The sequence below is a fragment of the Strix aluco genome, chromosome 5 (genome assembly GCF_031877795.1).
Source record: "Strix aluco isolate bStrAlu1 chromosome 5, bStrAlu1.hap1, whole genome shotgun sequence".
In the NCBI taxonomy this organism is placed as follows: domain Eukaryota; kingdom Metazoa; phylum Chordata; class Aves; order Strigiformes; family Strigidae; genus Strix; species Strix aluco.
This window is the reverse complement of record NC_133935.1, coordinates 76272912-76294757: the sequence shown is the minus strand read 5'-3', so window position 1 is coordinate 76294757 and position 21846 is coordinate 76272912. Positions and strand designations below refer to the sequence as shown.

General features: G+C 36.6%; 1 protein-coding gene across 10 annotated transcripts in view; it reads left to right on the top strand.

The window, feature by feature from the left end:
- MAGI2 (membrane associated guanylate kinase, WW and PDZ domain containing 2) overlaps positions 1-21846 on the top strand; it is a 763796-nt gene that overhangs the window by 344139 nt on the left and 397811 nt on the right. The window contains exon 1 of one of the 10 annotated variants that reach the window (XM_074827890.1): positions 16790-16983. The exons of the other annotated variants lie outside the window; for them this stretch is intronic. The gene's annotated coding sequence lies outside the window, so the exon portion shown is untranslated. Of the gene's footprint in view, positions 1-16789; positions 16984-21846 lie in introns of those variants that run through there. 10 annotated transcript variants of the gene reach the window in all.

The window sequence follows — 21846 nt, the reverse complement described above, 5'->3', positions numbered from 1 at the left end:
CTAGTACTCATTTTGTTTCTCAGTCATCCAAGACCATCTGCACATTCCTTTTACTCTAAAGATATATATTTCCATTTCAAATCAACTCGCAGTTTGCTGAATATAGTAACCCAAATACTGTGCTTGAAGACCTCTTTAGATAAACTCAAATACTTTAATTTCTTTTTCTAAAATTCCTGTGGACTAGGTACTCCTTCTAACAGTATGCATATCTCTTGAGTATGTATGGATTTATCTAAATTTGTCTATAATTTAGGAAGCCCACAATGATTTGCAGTTCTCCGTCTTAAGTTGAATGTGGTTTAAAGACCAGATAGTGTGTTTCAATTTGCAGGATGTTATTTATTCTGAATAATCTTTCCCCAAAATCCAGTAGAAGCAGGGAAAAATGAACTCAGAGCTGACTTTCTAAAAGACTAACATTTGGCAAGTTGTTATTATGACAAAACTAATTTTCAAAATTGTCTGCCTTTTTTCTTAGAAAATCTATCTCCTCCTGAGTCTGCCACATGTTCTCTCATCTGACAGCAGAAAGAGGCAATAGTGAGAATGCATCTTTTGCTCTGTTCCCCCCAATGCATTTTTCTGTAGTTTTTCTCTTTCCTTTCAAGACTATGGTACTTCTGTACTATCTGTCTTTAGGAAAAACTTATAGGAGAAAGCATTTTTAGATAGCTTTCATAAAAATAGGAATTGTCTGCTACTTAAATGCTATACATTTTGCTGATTTATTTTTAATTTTGACCAGAACTTTCTCACTCAACCTTTGTCTGTATTATGTCTGATGATTTTTTTCCTTCAATTTTTTTTTTTTTTTTAGCTACTATTAAAAGGGTAACTGCAATGATCTAGGGGTGGCCAGGGACAGGCATGTGAAATCACATAAAAAGAAGATAAGCATTTCAGTCATAAACACAAGGGGAAAAAAATCAAATAGCATTTATAGATTACTGCTCCATAACATCCAGGTCAGATTACAGCTTAACTAATAAGCATTTCACTCTGCCATGTTCAGGGACTGAGCACATTCTTTCACAAAGAGCCAGCAATTTAGCACACTCCTTCACCAGCCAGGCTCTCTGCTGATCATTAAGAGACCCCTGCAAGGAGTCAGCAATCAGGAAACATTAGCCCTGTACATATTCATCCAAAAGTAGAGATGTCTAAAACATCTGCCTTCTTTTTTGTATTTAAATGTAGTGTAACCCACAGAAACTGATGCTATTTAGATTTGAGAAGAACTAATAATCCATCTCTCTTAATGTCTTAGTAACTCCAGCATCCAGTGATTATAGTTATGGGAATGATTATTACCCTTCCACTGTAGTAACGTGGTCAGGAGTGGAAAAAAATACTTCCCTTTGCCTAATTGCAGCAGCATCTCAGCTTTCAACTTTTGCAATAGCTATAGCCACCTAAATCAACTTCATCTTGTATAAAAATGTTTTTCTTCTTATATTTTAAAACCCACAAAACCTCACAAAAATTAAACTAGAGTTTATGGAAAGTAGTCCAATAAATGAATTTAAATATATACAAGTTACCTACAGGTCTATACATTTCCCTCTGTAGCCTGTTTCACAAGCTAAGCACCAGTGTCTTGACCTGTCAAATTCAAACTGTGGGAAATGAGGAAGTATAAAATTAACCTTAGCTCTGCCCTTGCCTATTGGTGGCCTGCCATACATATTTTGCTTTCTGTTTTTGCAGATAACATAAAAGAATAATGGAAAAAGCACTTCACTTATTCCACAGAAACACTATTTTTTTCCCCCCCTTTACTCTCTATATCTTTTTACCACTCTGCCCTGTCATGCACTGCTTTTGGAAATGGGCTGTCACAAATATTCCCAGTGGCTTTTGCACAGGTAGAATTGGAGTTAGACTGAGCTGTCAGGGACAGAAATTCTTTATTTTATGCTTTTTGGAATGTTTAATTTTTCTGAAGTGGTGCTTTATAAGAGATACTAGTGAGAGTCTTAAATGTGCATTAACAAACTTTTTTTATCAGAGAATGTGATTTCTTAGTGTAGGAGGATATAGATTTATATCTGATTTCTGCCATGCAGGGATATTGTCTGTAAGATTGAAAACCTATCTAAAACACAGAATTCTCCCCCAATGACAACAACAACAAAAGAAGAAAGAAAAATCCAACAAAAAACCCACCACCACCCAAACTCCACAAAATAACCCAAACTAAAACAAAACAAAACAAAAAAAAGAGACTAAAACTGAATTGGAACTGTTGGGTGAGTCAAAGGCACCGCACATATAAATATCTCACTATGTGAAGGAGGCAAGAAGGACACTTAGAAAGGTGCTGAGGATGCACCTACCTCTTCAGCATGACAATCTCCAGAGAAAAATATATATAACAGTGTTTTGAAATATATAAAAGTTTTCATATTAAATGGTAAAATAATTTGCTGAACTATTTTGTCCTGATAATAATGCAAATGTCATAATTAAAGCTATCATTTGGCATAGAAACAAGGAGCCAATCATGGTTTGTGTCTGTGCCACACAGTGATAAGCAATGTAATTTGTAGCAGTATGAACAATGGACTTGAAGATTTTGGTGCATAACCTTGACTATCTTCCAGACAAATATCAGAAAAATGTCCTAAGGCTACAGTTTATTACATTTGGGATGATGAGTGTTGGATTCTCGGCACAGTTACAAAGTTGTCCCATTTTATTTCAGTTTTTCTTTTTCTAATTATGTGTAATTTACTATACAATGATGGGAAAAAATGCCACCTTCTCTACACCTGCAGTCCTGCAGATTTCATGTCTTTTCTTATTATTCAAAGAACTGTTGATACAGATGTTATGCTCATAAAAATACACATGCCTATAATGCTTCCTATAATGATCTCATGTACTTCATGAGCATAATTAAGCCCTGCAGCACAGTTGAATGGCATTCTGATTTCATAAACAGGTAAACTGAGGCATTGCAGTCATGACTTGCTTAAAATTGCACCAATTTAATGACAACATTAGCGATGGAAGCCAGGAAATCTGACTGCCAGTTGTTTGATCTGAATCGTAAAAACATACAGCCTCCATTAACCCAGAATAACTTCAACTGCAACCACGCTTCTTTATAACTTTGTATTACAAATATTTCACTTGCATTAAGATATAATGGTTGTTGACATTTATATTTCATCAGCTACCTGAGTTCCAAGTGCCTCTTTCAGATGGTTCAGCTTTCCAAAATCCCTTTTTATACACTCAGATTTCCCCCTTATTTTTTCCATTGAGTTTCTACCCTGCTCTACAAAACCTCATCACTATGACCCCGCAGTGCAGTAAGCACACTTTAAAATTCTCTTTCCTTTCCTGATGATTTGTTTCATTAGTGACATTCTTCAAATCAAATGTACCTAATCCATGGTTCAGTCTACTAACAGGAAATCGGTTCAGTGAACAGGGATTTATATAACAAAAGAAGTGCTCACTTAGGGAGTACTTTTAATACTTTGTTCATTGAAAAAAATGCTAACCTTCAGATTTTTCTGACTTTAATGCTCTGGTGTTTCAGTTTGGATTTAACTGTAAATGAAAGCCTTCAAAAGCCATATAATCCATCGATCTCATATTTGCTGAAGCACAGTTTCATGGTACATGAACGGTTTTTATTTCTTTGATTTTTTTTTTTCTCCTGTAATTATGTCAGCTATGTTACTTCCAGGCATGCTTAATTTTGTTGTCTGTTCTGCTATGCAATTCTTAACCAAGGTCCAAATGTCTATTTTATTTTATATTTGTTTAACTCTGGGATAGTGATTGTAATCCCAACATCTGAATTTATTTTTTCCGGGGGAATGTCCCTCTTTTTTATGCTATCAGTACTTCAGCTATTGGGTGTTGAAGCTTAAGTGTTCTGATTTGAGATGTGGGTATCTAAAGACACAGACATCTTACTTGATAGATTTTTTTTTTTTTTTTTTTTGTATGCACAGTTTTTTAACTATTTCTCGAGACAGGAATTTCCTGTATTTCTGACAGGAGTGAGTTTTTATTTCTCTTAGCTTTCCAGAGGGGGTATTGATATGAGAATCTATACTAGACTGCAGATCACTAGATTATCTCATTACCTCTCAAATTACTTTAACTAACTGCACAATGCAGTGTTCCAAGGAAAGACCAAAATCTACTGTCACCACCATCAGTGTTAGCTTGTCTGGCTTTCAAAATTTTTAATCCATTGGTAATACTCCGGAAAGAGAGAAAGTTGGACTTTAGGGTCAGGGAATGAAAATAAGAAAGAGCAATTATGCCAGATGAACTGTGTCTGGAAATTGTGACAGAGCCTAAGGAATGATTGTGCCTCTTTATTTTTTTTTTTTTTTAACCCAGAGAAGAATGATTCCACAATGTTATTGATTAGAATATATAGGTCCTAAAATAGCAAGGCCTTTTTACTGAGTCATGTCATGATTCTTCTGTTCTTTCATTTTTAAATCCAGTAAAATAACCTCTGCCCCCCAAACGCAAATGACTTTGTGCAGCTCAGCTTTGGTTAAATTATTAATATAAATAAATTTTACAATAGAAGTTGCATGGTGGTAAGATTTGAATGAAGAAATGAAGTGAACAGAACCCATCCAGAATGTGAATAAGAATTATATAACATGATCTTATACTCTTAGTAGATAGCTGAAGAGCTTTTTTCCTATGATCTGTCTTATGGATTTTCCATTGCAATTCAGTGGGATATAGGTATTCTTTGAAAATTGTAGCAACAGAATCATGAGACAAGTGCATACCTTCTATACACAGATCCACTGTTTTCAAAGAGGACTCACTGTGCTACTTTCAGTCACTACTCCTTGAAGCAGTGGTCCAGCTCATTGCTCGTCTCTGACGATTCTCTTTCTTCCCTCTGGGATACTTATCTCATGAAACGACCCACATAGATGACAGTTTTAACCAAGCCCTAAATAGGAAAGACATTCCTCCCAATATATCCTGCTTGACCTTCTGAAAGAGAGGACAGAAGCAATCCAGACATGCATTATCTAGTTTTCAATTCAGAATACACCTTTTCTGACTGTAGCATGGCTTGAAAGAAATGAGTTCTCCACATTTCAGTCATCTGTTTTTCCTGTTGTGATGAAATGCCAATAGTATTCCATAGGCTACTCTACTGGCAATGAGATCATTGTATTGATTAAGCAACTCCTCCTTATCTAAGACTATCTGATTGTGATGACATGAAAAAGTTGACTAGCAGAAAAAGAATGCCAAAAGCTTAATGTAGCATCTACAGTACATCCCAGTGCTGATGAATAACTGTTGCTCTTTATTCACAGTTAAAACTACCCTTGGTATTCTGTATATGAAAACTTCTGTCTGTACTGTCACCGGAATCAGATGAGACTTATTTGCAAGGAAAAAATCTACAACTCCCCTTATGAATCCTTTAAGAAACATGAGAGCAATGGTCAAGATCTATAATCTAGCCAAGGTCTCAGCTCTCATTTAGGGGTAGCCATGGATAAGTTACTCTTTTCCTACTCTTTCATTACAATTAAAAGCCCTTCTGTATCATATTTTAATGGAGTAGCAAGCCAGAAAGATTTACAGTACAATATTCTGTTTGTATTTTGTGCTTGCTAGGCTAGAAGGAGTTTTTAGCAACAATACTCAAAAGTTAGTGCTCAAAAATGATTTTATCAAACTTCATATCAGAAAGTAAGCTAGTATTCAATACTGGAAGTGTTGAATGAATATGCACCGAATTTTGGTATATATAACCTTTGTTCACAAGAATTTTTCTTGTCAGTGGAGAACAGGTGCAGTGAGGTAAACTGTGGTATTAGAAATCTTGACATGTATGTCAAAACTGGGTTTCTCTTCATGTGTGAAGGTGTTCCACAGATTAAAGAAAAATACAGTAGAAGAAAAAGCAAGATTAGAATCTTGGTGTTAAGTTTGACAAATGGATAAAGGCCTGACACTCTGGAAAATCAGCAGCTGCAGCTACCTACCTTCTTAGGAGACTGTAATCTGTGTGCTTGGGATGCCAACCCATAATTGTAAATCATAAAATTTCCACCTAAATTATCATTAAAGATTGAATTTTTAGTATTGTTTCTGAGTTTTACATATGACAACTGCAACTGTTCATCTGTATTTTGATTGTTTCTAATGTTACTATTACATAGGATATAAGACCTAGGAAATCTTAATTCTCTGTAGTTCTGCACTAGGTCTTCTTATTGATACAATTCACTACTCGTTACCAGTCATAACTTTTAGCTCAGATTAGCAGAAAAACAGGTTTGGAGGGTTTTTTTAGTATGCAAAAAAAAAAAAAAAATAGTGGTTGTTTTTTGCAGAAGACCTTTGTATTTTGTGTTGCAACTAAACATGATCACATTTGAATTCACAGAATTCCTTTAAAATGTTTACTTGTCAAGTTTCTTCTGCCAAGTGCAGGGCTGCTTAATTCTAGAATTCTTATAGAAAATAACACTTCTGGTGGGTTATGGATAAGTTGTGATCTCCATCATAGTCAAGTCATCAGAAATGCTTATAGAGAAAAGATCTTAATTTGTGCTAGGAAAAAAGCCATTAGGAAATGAGCCATTAGAGATGAAACATTATTTATTAGTAGCATACTGTATCAGATTTGGTGTCCATGTGACATTCACTCTCAGTGTCTATAGAGTGAGTGGCATTATTTGATCTGCTTTTGAATTTCAAGTCATGGGATCTCAGTAATAATAATGGAACAATGAAGAGCTACGTAATGCGGATGGCTTGCCTTCCCCTTTCACTGCATATGGAAGTAGGACCTATGATTTTGTGCATTGTAAGATCTCCCCAGGAAAGAGCTCCATCTTCAGCCCAATGTGCTTTGTAGAGTCTAACATTTATTTACCTTAGATCTATGAAGTTTGTCTTCTGGGACTGACTGGAGCCAGCCAGACTATTCTTCAACCACAGTTGCCAGGTTATGTAGTGACCTATACATTAGCCCAAGCTGAGTTCTGAGTGATCCAGATTAAGGCTATAATTTGTTGATGGTGTTTGAATGTGACTGCATTTGTATACGACTTTGACTTCCTCCTTCTTGTCTAAAGGATACATGTCCCCTTTTTTTATTATTATTATTTTTTTAAATACGTGGGCTTTACTCTTCAGACCTCTCACTTCCTATAATGCCTGATTTTCCTACTGTGTATTGAGAAGTGCTATGACTGGAAGTGGATTTATGGTAGAAGATGCCTTGGAGCCGATATACGCAGTTCTTCACAGTATTTCAATATAAGCAGTTTTTCACAACATTTCAACAGTTTGACTGTTTTCATATGAGGATGGGTTTTTTTGTGTTTGAATCTTCTAAAGCACATTGCATGTGTGTTTTGTTTGTTGTGAAGAAAGAGAAGCTACTTCTGATTCTTATTCTGATGGGAAGGCCATCTCTGAGGATGCCCTCTGAATTCCATGTAGCAGAGTAAACCTACAAAAGCCACAGTATTAAAAGAGAGATGTGAAATATATTTTCAGAGCTCTCCCAGCTTTATAAAGAGACTTCCATGCTGCTGAATCCACAAAACTGTTCTCTTATGAATCTTGTGCTTGAGATCCAGAATGAGCTCTTTATTCAACCTTTCCTTATTTCCCCTGTCCTTTTGTATCTTCACAAAACTTGTAAAAGCTTGATAGCTTGAAGATGTTAATTGCACTATAAAAATTGTTTTAAATTGGTAATTGTGCTCAAGCTTAGTAGGGGAGACTGAAGGATGCACACACAAATGCATATATGTGTATATATCATACCCACATCCTCCTCTCCTCCCTTCTTGCTTCCCTCTCATAATGTCATCACAGACACCTAATTTTCCTTAAGAAACCAACATTAAAAATTTCACTGACTTACACCAATGAATCTGTATGACTTTTGGGAATCATTCTTGATTTATATCTGTCTGAGAGTTAATTAAGCTCTGAGCCTTAATGAGATCATTTAGGTACAGACCTTGCAAGGACTTATCAGGTGGCTTTGTACAGGTGAGCAGTTCCAGTGAACTGACTGGGATTATTCACCCTTGTAAATTTTTGCAGAATCAGGTTTTTAGTTATAATTTCAAACTTTGACTGGTCTTTCAAGCTTTGAAGAGAATCTGAATCATTCAAGTGTGTTTAATACAGGAAAGAAGATTAGTAACTCTAACAGTATTGTCATGGCCGTAGTGAATTAATTTATATGACTACAGTCACAATAACTTCTGATTCAGGGCTATAAACTTAAGTTTTGTGATAGTACACAGTGTAGAAGAATGCAGCATATCTGATCAGATATATATTAAAACAACAGAACTGTAATGCTTGATACAATACTTCTATTGCGTGTTCCATGATGATATTGTCAGCGTTAAATATAAGGTGGCCTTACCAAAAAAAAAAAAAAAAAAAAAAGCAGTGAGTTTGAAAAACAGGGAGAACATCTTGTTTCAGACAAATGGGAAAGTTGCTGCAACAATGAATGTCACTATAAAAGAAAAAGAGAATTTGAGGACAAGGAAAAGAAAGATGTAGCAGTCATAAGAGGCATACAGAAGAAGAGAGATGATAATTTATGTAAAAGGAAAGCGCAACGTGATGTTTATTTCTGTAGTCCCGGGGCCGCTGGGAGCGGAGCGGTGGGCGGTGCCGGCTGCTGCTGCTGCTCTCCAAGGTCCTGAACAGGGAGGAACCGCGAGCTGGAACAGAGGAGGCTCGAAAGGAGGAGTCGTTTCAGTAGGAAACCTGGAGTGAATGAGACCAAAATTACTGGAGAAATTTAAATAGGAAATTAAACTGTTTATAGGAAGACACAACATGCAATAATTTGATTTTATTATTTATTTATTGGAGTTGCGATTGTGTTTTGTACATCTTGCAATTCTACTATGGTTCTTACAGGGAATATGTATATGTGTGGTTTTGCATGCTCATGCACAATATTTAGAAAAGAGTTTGATGTGTTCTGCTGACACAAACTTCCCATTGTTGCATTCCTTGTGCATTAGATCTAATCAGTGATATGCTTCCATTCTGCTTTTCATACTGAGCTAATTCCCTCTTCCAGTGGGCAAGCACACTGCAGAGTGTTTCATTTACTTGTCATGGTGAGATCAGGAAATCTATTGTTAATTATTATGGTTTCAATTCCCAACTCAGCTGCCTATGTCAGATGTGCCATTGTGTGTGTGTTTGACTATTAATGACTAGATGGAATATTACCATGTACACTATGAATACAAGGCTTTTTTTAGGCAAACTCCTCTAGAAAGAAAAAAATCAAAATGGTACCAGAAATTCTGACAGACTCTTACACAACCACGCAATAAATTATTTAAATACAAAATTGAACATATCAGTTTTATGTGTGCATATGGGAAATAAGTTATCTAATTCTTCAGATTGTTTTAAAATGTACATAATATGCAAAGAGATGTCTTTTAAAACAGCATATGAATACAAAGTTGGATACTATTAATAATAATAATAGCACATTTTTATTAACTGGAAAATATTACCACACATAGATAAAAAGCTGAAAATGCGACGAGAAGGATGAAGTAAAATAATTAAAATAATATATGATCCATCAAGTGTCTATTGTACCCCATACTTACAAAGAGATACAATTTATATATATATATATAGAGAGAGAGTAATTTCATTATGGGTTTTGTTAGTAGGAGCTACTGAGTCAAACAAACAAAAAATCCAGAATTTCAGTTTAAACTCCTAGCCTGTAGACATCTCAATGAGTTCCCCACATCGGGAGTTTTAGAGTGGAAGAGCAATAACATGGAAAATGTTTACCTCCTCTTCCCATATGACATGGGGGGAAAAAGAAAGAAAAGAAAAAAAAAAAAAGAAAAAAGAAAGAATGTGTATTAATTTGCAATTGATGGGTCTCTCCAGAAAAATCACATTTTAAATTTAAAATCAGCCACTTCTCAGTAAAATGTTTGTTGGCTTCAATGGAAAATTATTGTCTTTGGTAAGTAACCATAAGAGTTACAACAGAATGCTACCATTCTGTAACTACCAAACTGTGGAATTGCACTATTTGTGCAAATAGTATAGGACTTCCATTGTCTTTTGGAAATGTACTACAGCATCCCCATATAAACATAGCTCATTTTAAATGAGGTACATTAATAAAGTGTATACAAATAGAGTACTAAAATGGGTTTGGCAATCTTTTGTAAGTTATTTTATTATCCCATTAAGTACATAAATAAATAGCATTTTTAATAATGATGATGAATGGAAATATAATAGATAAATAGACTTCATGCTTAACAATTTGGGGTTTTTTATTTTATTATTAGCATGATATTAATTCAAAATTTGTAATTAAGATTTTGAGAACTGTTTTAAATGGAGTTTGTATCATATATAAGTACTAGTGAGTGCTGAGCAAACATGCAGATGATCAAAGATATAACTTGGGAGCACAGTGCAGTAATACTAGTGTAAGAAGGCTCAGTCAAGAGCCTTGTTATTTTATAATACTACATGTATCCCTCCTGCAAATTTAAATTTTCTTATTCTTTATGTTTCATTACTACTAGTGGTAGCATCAGTATTGCCCACAGGATTAAGGAATGTTTGCCAATATGTAATTTAGCTCTTCTTATATCAGGGTGAAATAATATGGGAGTAAACACAGTCTTATCATTATTAATGCTGACATAACCACAGTGATTTTTCAAATTTATACCTTAGTTGTCCTTTACAGGTCAGGAAATTATTTTTCTTCATGAAAAAGTTTTACAAATCAGAGGAAAGAACAAACATACAAAAATGTAAAATATAATTTATGTAAAAGAAGACTTGAAAAATGTTTTGGCCGATTTTAATGGATTTAGTCCATTGTTTTGCAACATACTAAGTGCTTTTAACAAAAGCATTTGTTGTCTTCACCGTTTCAGATCTTAAATCAGATAAAAGAGGACTAGGAAGCAGTCAGAAAGATAGGTTAAGCAATTTTTTTATTTAATTGTTTCACATATCTTAAACAGCTGATATATAGGGACATTCATTCCAAACTATTCTATCTATTTTCTCATATGAACAAACTAAAATATATATTTTTTTCCCCTTGGACAAAGGATAGTTTTGCATATTCATAAAATGGTATCTTTTCCCAGTTCTAGGGAGGGAGACTATCAACACACGGACAAAGTCACAGATGCAGAAGGACATTCCAGAACTAGCTTTAAATAAAGTAGGTTACGTGCTGTAAACACAGACCAGGCAGAGCTTTAATTTTTGCTGGCAGTGCCACAACAGTTGTGTGATTATGATGCTGTTTAATAAAGAGTATGACATCTTTGTACAATACTTATTCTCTGGGAAGAAAGAGAACAGGTCCTGTAATAAGAGAAGTGTGCAGAGTCAATCAAGTGCCATTGGAAGAAGAGGTCCACACTGTGAATATACCAGTAATTGATGTCTTGTGGCTACCCCCATTGTAACCCAATTAAACTTTATTGAATTCCAACAGGGGAAAGCGGTAGGGGCGCAGATCCTCACTGCCATGCTACCATAGGCCATCCTACTTACAGACACTGGAAACCAATTAAAAACTTATCCAAAATAGGATGCTTAATGAACACACTGTCTGGAGAGGACTATAATTATCTTCTCCTTCTCATTGTGGACCTGTACAGGCAGTACAATCTCAGGGAGAAACAGTTGAACTATCCCAAGAAAGTTAAATTAATATCCTCCAAAAAATAAACAGACATTTTAATGTTTTTTTTCTTCTATCACTACCCACCTGTTTCCAGCAAAGTTATTAAGACTACTGTGCCTAGCAGTTAGATGGAAGACATTCAGTCTTCTCTGAAATACACACCTCAGAAGTGGCTGGCAAATGAGCTGGCAATAATTTTTTAAACAGTTTGGCTGAAAGTTACACATTCCATCCCCCAAACCCTCTACAAATTGAATGGTATTGAATTGAATTGAACCCTGTGAAGATTTTGTACAAGGGAATGACTTTTCCATTTCATGGATGGAATGCGATGCGTATGTAAAGATTAACAGCAGCCCTGAAGACAGTTTAGATACAAAAGTCAGTTATTTATTTATTTATTTTAACTGTATTGTGTTACTCTGAGAGATACATCCTATTTTCCTTTTTTGAGACTGATAGGAATTACCCAGAGCAGTGATCATGCACACGCGTGTACACACGTGTACATATGTGTATATATGGCAAAGTAAAGAATAAAACCTTTCTCTTCGGTCTGGGTCAGCAAAACATTTATCCTGGCTCTAGATTCTAACCAGGATATTGGTATTGAATTCCTGCTTCACAAAAAGAGCTATGAGATATTTCAGTGGCTACATGCAGCCTAAACCCTCATTTTTATATTGTTAAGAGGTTTCCTGTAGCACAGTATTCTGAAGCAGCAAATGAGGGTCTGCTGCTGACGTCAGTGTTGAATGGTATCTATCCATTCAATTTCCATTTTGTTCAAGCAGTTTCTTTACTAGTGTCCAAGAGCTGATGTCACTCCTGTATCACTCCCATAAGGAAAAAAACAGCATGGACATTCTAGCAGGCTGGATGCTGAATTTCATCCTCACTCTCAAAGGAATTTTGTTTCTTCTATTTTTATCTTTCACCTGTTTTTTGAAGGAGGGAAAGTTTCCATAATCTCTTCCTGTGGCTTCCCATAATTTGACAAGAAAATGCCAGGAGCTCCAAAGGATATTTGTATTAACCTTGCTCATCATCTCTCAGTTCTTTATGTCTGTTTTAAAGTCAAAGATAATGACTAATTCATTCCACAGATAGACCTGCATTATATGCTATCTCTAGCACGGGTCACAGCCCACACATGTCAAATGGCTTATTTATAATGTCACTGGAATAGGAGCACATCTCTACCTCAGCCTTCTTTCTCTTTCCTCTTGGCAATCATTCTCCTATAAACACAAAGGACTGTAGGTACATCCAAAAACCAAACCAAATCTATCCCAAAATTGCTAACCTTAGTGATTATAACATACAGTATTTTTGAAGGTGCAAGATACTTAAAATCCTGCCAGTGCTAATTTTGTAGTGGTTTTCTCCATTGTATAAATTACATGTGTAACTTGTATGCACTTGGATATTTTCACTCATCGGTAATATTAATATAAAGGACCTAAAGTTAATGGTGTTTTATCTCCTTTAGCATTACTTTTGAAACACAGACTTGCAAATTCTACATCTGAAGAGTAATGGAAAAGGAAAGCACTCATGCCTGTTTGCCACGCAATTTCAAATAGACTTCATAAATACACTCACATGACATATCCTTTTTCCTACTGGTTGGACATAGTTTCATTTTTAAGCATATACCTTTTTAACTTGCATATAAACGAACTACAAAAAAATGCAACCTAGTTCTATGGCTTCTTTTAGGAATAAATCTGGCCTTAAGACTGATATGTATTATAAATAAAATAGGGGTTTTTATTGTTATTTTATGTTGATATATGCGTGTTTTTGCTGTTTTGAAATTAACATTGCAAATATTGAGACTATTTCTATGACAAAGTAGACCATTAATTTATTTTCGTCATGCCTCAATGATTTGGTTATGTATGTGTTGTTGTTCAAATTAAAGCTCTAATTTTTTAAAAGGTATAATTTTAAAATAGTGATCCTGCCGGGAAATTTTCAGATTCCTCTCAAAGGATTACAGGTGATAAACTTAATGATTAGAAATACTGTATTTACCTCTTGAGTAAATTATCAGTTTGTGCAGTTTTTTATTTTGATAAGTATTACTGCACACAGTTTCTAAACCATGATTGTTATCTGCATGGTTGAGACAGGTTTTCATCCATATTTATTATATGGGTTTGGTTGATTATGTATACATGTCTGTATATATATATCTATATCTATGTATCTACGTGTATGTATACATATAGCCTTTAGATGGAAGATCATAATCCAATTTCTCCCAGTGGATTAGGCCTGTACTTATTTACTACATCAACACGTAAATTCAGGATGTTGTGTTCCTGTCAATTTGTATGGAAGCCCAGGTTTTTTAAGAGGCTTTATGGGAAGTCTAAAATCATTGCTTTATTTCTTAGAAATTAAATGGCTGTCTTCTGAGAGTCATAAACCATATTTAGCACTAGATGGGTGACCACAGCATTTTGTTGTTGAAAATCTGTAGTGTACTCTGTTTTGCTAAACTGAACATTTTGGGGAGCTGTAATAAGTATGCATAAGATATAACCATCTTGCTCATCAAGAAACTCATCACATTCAATGAGAGTCCTAGGCACAGAGTGACACAACTGCATGCTAGTAGTTGACTTCAGGTTGGAAATTTTGTCAAGCAGCCCCATGATTTACATGGTATTGTAACTACTCTAAGTGGTTGGCAGGATAACGGTGTCTATTTGCCTTTTCAGCAATGATAGTTTAGACCTATATCTTTAGTAAAACCAAGTTTTATATTGACTTTATAGCAATAAAAAACTGTTGCTGATATCTAAATTAGAAAATACCAGTATGTATGCAATTCTGTGTTATGAATTCTGAAGTAATTAATGTAAGAAATGTCATTTGGCTGTCCCTGCTAGCTTCTTCTGATTATTTTCTCAGCTGATTCTCTTCTATTTGACCCATTCTAGCCAATATATATCATTACCCATCTTTCACTATTGTGCGTCAGGAGGATGAAGGGAAAAAAATAATAGAGTAACTACACGTGGATATAGAGAGTCCCAAAAAACTGCAGAATTCCACTTAAATCCAGAAACTTAGATGATTGAGGTGGAATAGTCTGTTTCTTCTGGCTTCTGTTGGCTCCTATGGTCTTCATTGTTGGGATCATCATAAAGGTGTTCAAGTGTTAAGTGTACAAGGCATTAAATATTTTTCTACAAGGATGTGCTTACCTTGGCATGACAAGAGTCCCATTTCTGAAATTTTTTCAGCATATAATTAAATGTAATATAGCACAAGCAAAACTCCAGTGATTTTTTTTTTTGGTCCCTAGGAAGACCCTAGTTTGAAAGAACTTCATATATTACAGTTATAGGAATTTCACCAGCCCCTTGGAGTCAGTATTGGCTTCTGCCAAAAGCTCATGGACTATGGTGGAAACTTTGGCTCTGGTAGGAATGAAGCACTCCTACTAGCATCACTAACAAGGATGTGTCAGAGTTGAAAACCCTGAATCTCTGAAAGTTAGAGAAAGGTAAAGAGAGTTGGTAGTATGGATGTCATAGAGATTGCCTAGTAATATGGTGCAGATAATCCATGATATCTTGTATAGCTCTTTTTCTCTGATATCCTAAAACAAATTCAGGTTGCTCCTTTGTGTGCTTATCAAGAGAATTGCCCTACATCATAAGAGTGATAGCATGGAAAGCAAAAAGTGGAAATTTGCATTCTGTGTATAGTGCCAGAGGGACTGAAATGTGGTCTGTAAATAGATCTGCAGTTAATATGAGATGGATAAATGGTTATTTGTGATATTGTTGAAAATATTGGGAAGCACTAGAAGTGCCTGTGCTGAATGATGGACGGATGAGTAAGATTTCTGACTTTAACCTGAGTCTTTTAAGAATATGGTCATAGGAGGGTGGGTTTAGATTTATTCTGGCATAGGTGATATATTACATCTACGCATTTAAAGTTTCTCAGAAATACTAATTAAATACCTACTTTACCCTTAGTGTCTATTTTTGCAAATGTTTCTTATGTTGGGTGAAATTCTGGTCTCATTAAATATGATAGAAAATGGTGTTAAAAAGTCAGTATTTTATTAAGACTTACAGTCTTTGTTTCTTATAATCTTTACTTACAACATAGTTTGCAAGTAAATCTAACTTTTGCAAAAATATTTGGGTATTTCTGAAAACTTGGCAATAACTAGGACTCTCACAGAATCTGGGGCTACAGTTTCATTCTTTCAGTCTTTTAGAGTCTAAGCTCCAAAGCCCTGCACAGTATGGTAGCTTTAATCAGGGTAATCCCAGGGAACGGGGCCATTGGATAAGCTACAATTCTGAAAGTCAGGTTTACATGTAATGGCCCTTATGTCAATGATATTTTGAATTACAATGCAATAATGTGAATAAAGAACTAATAATTGTTTTCAGTTGGGTATGGTCCATTTGCTGTTGAGATACTAAATATGACTTCAGCATAAATATTTAAAGATCGTGTTGTAAAAAAAATACAGTTGGCGAGCTGTAAAGGGACTTACAGAACCAGCATAGCATCTATGAAAATATGAAAAATAATTACATTTGTTTAGGAATAAGACCCTACTTTTAAATATTTAGGAGTGTCATGGTATACAAACTATGTGTGATTATTACCACTGAAAAGTTTAATTACATAGCTTTCCACTGTGCCTGCTTTTGTGGATTGCTAGAGGAGAACTGGAAAGCAGAAGAATGCCTAATGATCTCCTCAGAGCTATATTTTTCTCCCTGCTTTGTGATGTAAATGGCCAGTTTGAAACCCACCACGGCTTCATGCGCTCCATCCCCGAGCATCCTTGCTGTTTTTACCAGGAAGATCACCTGACCGCCACCTAAAGCTGCCCCTTTTACTGGAAGATCTCGGCAGGCGCTGGGCAGGGCTGGGGCCGGTGGCGGCCGCCGGGGGCTGGCGGGGGGGACGCGGCGGAGCCGAGCGCTCGGCGGCCGCCGGGGGTGGGGACGGGAGCGGGAGCGGGAGCGCCGGGAGCGCCGGGAGCGCCGCTGCTTCAGCCCCGGAGAGGAGGGAAAACAAAAGAGCTCAGCTGCAGTTTTGTGTTGCTGTGTCTGGCTTAAGCAGAAGATTCTAGACATTCGTGCCGAAAAATCAAAGCGCAGCTGAGACTACCTCTACCGGGAAGATATTTTCTGCCCCCAGAATGGGCTGGATCAGTACAGGTGGTTTGCAGATCATGCGAAGACAGACGGGCTGAGAGCCATGGAAAGGTGGGATAAGACTCTGCCTCTCTTTCTTGCCTTTTTTCCCCCCTCTCTCTCTCTTGATTTGTAAGCAGTATAGCTGGGACCTGACATGGGGTCAGGGAAAGAGATTAGATGGGGTTTAATTCCACAAACCAAAATCAAAATTAGAGGCACTGCTGTGTTCAGCCAGATGTTGAATCCAAACTTGGGCTGAGTCGGACTTGCTTTGCGCGATTCTTGTGTTGCTTTTGATGTTGTCTTTGTTTAGAATAGTTCCTGTATGAAACACCATGCTTTCAGACGAACTGCATGCTCCTTTCACAAATTGTCAGATGATTGTTCCGAAGCTGTTAGGATTTTGCCGGGGAAACTGCAAATGAAGGCTTTGATTATGATGTTTATGGAAATAAAAAGAGCTGTTGACTTTGAATTTCTTGTGATGCGGGCATGGCTAGAAGTTGAGCTGTGGTTGTTGTTGTACATTGTCTGAATCCTAACAATGGGCAGTCCAAGTAGAGCAAGTTTGAATGGTGTTTCTTCAGCAATTCCAACGGCATTTCACTCTTAAGATCTTTGGTTTTTCACTGAAGGCAAGGAATGTGATTATTTTTATTTTCTTTTTTAAATTGAGGAAAAAGCCAACAGGATTTTTAACAATATTGAAAGAAGCAAATGAACATTTCTGTTTGAATGGTTGTTGTTAACACAAGCATGCCTAAACATCTAAAACAAATCCCAGCAATTTCTCATTCCTCTTGCTGGGCAGATGCATTTCTTTTGTTCCTGAAAATTTTTCCCTGCATTTTTAGAACAAAAGGCATTTGCCTTTTTTTTTTTTTTTAATGGCAGCAAGAGAGTTATGTACAAATTAGTGATTTTGTACAGGTTAATGCTCTGCTTCATTCTGAAGCAAACTGCCTTAAGGTATTAGGAGGAAAGGGAGTGAGCAAACAGGGGGAAGGCTTGACTGACCTCCAAGAAATACTGAATTCAGATGGATTTAAATCATACAGAGAAGCATACATTTATCTGTAGCTGGATTTCAGCTCCATGTCATGCAAAATCTGCAGACCATAGCAGGGAGATTCTTAGCAACCAATAAATCAGATTTGTAATGGGCCTTTAAAATTTCTCTGTGAGGGGTGACTGCCTGGGTCCCCTTTGGCCAAATTAAGATGCAATCTGACAGTACAGTAGCATCTGTGTGCTGACATTTTCTCGTGAACCTCGTGAAAAATGGCTCCATATCTCTTCTTCAGTCCCCAAAAGACAGTTTCTGAATAGCCATGCATTTTTCTCCTGTATTGTTGTTTGTTTTAATCACCATTCTCTCTGATAATGTCTGACTGGCTTGTTTTGCTTTGCTTGCTTTGACTGTTTGACTAGCTGAGGGGCTGTAGTGGGCAGTGGTTTTTTTACCTGAAATCAGAACCTCATGCCAGTACTACTGCTCACCCAAAAAGAGAAAAAATTTTTCTTTGCAAATAAGTTGTATAAATACTGATAATGAAACAGCTTCTGCCTGTACTGCTGGAATTAGGTTAAGTGGGTTGAAAAACATGTGTCTTAGATAATGTGCCACCCACGATACAGGTAAAAAAGAAATGCCAGCCAGTAGTGAGTGCAACTAACAGGTAAAACTGAAAATCCTGAGGAATTTCAGTCCAGAAGTGTAGCTATCGGTACAAGTGTTTGTTTACCCAAGGGAGAAGTTCATGTTCAGATACTACAAGACCTAGTGGGGAAGGAGGAGGGAGGAAGTCACTCCTTTAACTGTACTACAAGTGTGCTTGTTGGAAAGAGCCTCGCGTGGAATGGCCGTTGAGTCTGACACCGCAGCTCGACTTTACGGTTCCTCGGCAGAACTTGTAGCGCGGGGTGGGAGAAGCCTCTGTCTGTGCAAGTGTGGGGAGAGTGCAGGGGAGTGAGGAAGGGGACCATGTTTCTCCGTAGTGACCTGTGCCAGGAGATTCGTGGAGTGGCAGGGATGCCCGCTCTGGTGGAAACCACGTCTTTAAATGTTCCCTGAGATAAGGTGGCTCCATAGCACAAAAGTAGGGCAAGTAGGAGCCAGAAGGATGACTGTGAGAAGTTGTGAGTAGTATGGACCCTCTCTAGAAAGTGTGGCCAGTGTTATTTTTGTGACTACTTAATAGTGCCTATAGAGGCTTTTAAAGAGTCACTGTATTTACTAGAGTCCTGAACTTTTTCTCCAATTTAAGGTAATAGTTCCTCTGTATTACAAATAGGATTTTCAGCAAGAAAAGAATGACTTTAAAAGCTTCCCTTACAGAAAACAAATGGCATAAATATTATGCCATTTACCCATTGCAAGAGGCATTACATTTTAGTCAGTGTTTAGAAAGCATGTTGTGTGGAGTACTTTTGAGAACCCCAAATGTTACTTGCCAGACTTGTTACAGCCTTTTTAGATTGATTTTCGTAGACCTAAATGGTTGGAATTATGGTATAAGATTCCACTACTGCTGGAGAGGAGCAAAAATGGAACTTCAATACTGCATGCAGATCCCATTACTGCTTTTCTACAGGTAGATAATTTGACAGTAGTAAACATTTTGCTTCATGGAAAGTGACACAATTGCACTGTGGGAATGTGAAAAAGAAAACAAACATCTTGCAAACCATCAGACAGGCAGCAATGTCAACGAGAGATAAATAGAGTTAAAATGCTTTGAGTGACAGAAAGGTTCCAGGTGCCTAATTCACATTGACCGTAGTTATAAAACAAGGGAATGCAGCTGCAGTTTTAGAAGCTAAACCAAATCAGGCTGATTTCCAGATGTGTATGTACATAATCAGAAAGAATGGGAGTCTAATACTGAACATGAACAAATTAGATTTCAGAACTTAAGTGGACACATTTAGAGAAACTGGATTGAAGATTCACCACAGGCAGAAAAGTTTCTAGAAGAAATTAAATGAGCAAACTTAACCCAAATGAAACACACACATCTAGCTAGTAGCATTGTCTATTGATTATGTGATTATTAAGTACAATACCGTTTAAAGTGGGCTTTAAAATGTGAAAATCTGATTTAAGAACTGAAGCAAGACTTTTGATATTTATTCTCATTACAAAATGAAAACTGCCCAGGGACTTTGCTGGCAAATACATATTTTGTCAGGGTGCAGCACTGACACAGTGGACCTCTGTAGAGGAGGAGGGGAAAACAAAGATAGAAATAAAATGGTGGCGCTTTGAAAATTTCTCACCATCACTTTCTACAAGCTGTGTAAATACATCCTATGTTTAAACATAAAGGTCAGGATTGTCTTCTTGTTGTGATGTAAATAAAAATAACAAGAATTAAATAGATTAATGTATACTAACATTTAAAAAGATCCAGACCCAGAGTATTGAAGTCTGAGAAAATTATATTTACATTGAAGCAGTCCAAGTAGCGATTGTCAGTGTTCCAGCTGACAGACTCAGCAAACAGCCCACCTATTTCCCATTTCAGCAGCAAATGCCTGTACAGAAACCATCATGCTCTCACTGCAAAATAAGCTTAAGAACATTAAAGACCATATAGTATTCCCAGTTGCCCTAATGCAACCAGTTTAAATCAAGTTTGTTGTAAATTATATCACTATAACAGAGCTGGTTGTAGCCCATAGAGTCAAGAAAAGAGTATGGTCAGCAGAATTTACTTTTTTCTTTTTTTTTTTTTTTTTTAAATAAGAACATCCCAGCTGTTCCTCTGTCATTTCTTCCACAAGTATATATCACATTCCAGATCCATGTGTCTTCATTTCTAGCACTGGATAATAATTTCAGACACAGATCTATTTCTTGTCACTGTTGTGACAGTTTTCTTGACTACATTGTACCATAGGATAAAGTAGAAGAATTTCTGTGGTGACCTTTGGTGTTTATATACAGAGCATACCTGTGTGTTAGTGACTGCCCATTATTTTTTAGAAAATGAAACATCGGCAGTAGGGTTAGCTGAAAACTGTGCTGTCTGGATTTGCTCTTTCTCTGAGCATGGAAGGTTAGGTTTACTTTTTCAGCTGAAGAAAGAAAGCCGCTCTAATCTGGAAAGATGCAAGACATTTTCCCTGTCACCCTTCTAATTTCTTTGTTTTTCTTCTCTCATCATTTTTCCCTTACCCTCCACAAACTTTTTTATTTATGTCAATCTTCTTTGATTTGACCTTGCCAACCATCTATGACTTTCCCCTCCTGCCCCAGCTCCATGTTCTGGGACAGTGAGAAATACTTCCTGCTACTTGACATTTCTTTGGTCCAGGCGACGTCAGAATTTGATGCTGGGGAAGTAGGTTGTACAGAGGTGCATATCAAGATGCCTACAGAATGAGATAGTCTTGATCTCATTAGTCTCCCTACTACAGAAAGGAAATTGTTTTTCATTCCAACGTTAGTGAAATCTACCGTAAAGAACTTGGCCAACATTCCCATGGTTAAAACTGCTGAAGGAAGCAGTGAGAGCTGCTTTCTCAGGACGTTTTGATCATCTGAATCTGTGTCCTGAATACCTATATCATATGAACAGTTCTAAAGGAGACTGGGTTTTAGGGCTCAGCTCTGCCTCTGATTAAATTGGTGATAAGTTTCACTCTAGAGATGAGACAAGAACATTTAGTAGAGAAAAGAAAACTGATCTTGCAGAGGGGCTCAGGTTAAATATGTTTTAGCACCTTCCTGGCAAAGAAAACAAGCAAGTAGGATTGACAGGGAGTGATCACTGAACCTCTAAACACTCTAACTGTTATGCCTTATAAAAATTTGAAACAAACAAACAATCAAAAAAAAAAAAAAAGGGGCCTGGGAAAAATTCTTTAATCTGAAGGTATTAGGAGTTAAGTCTTTGCAGCCATGACAATCGCCGTTGACAGTCTCAT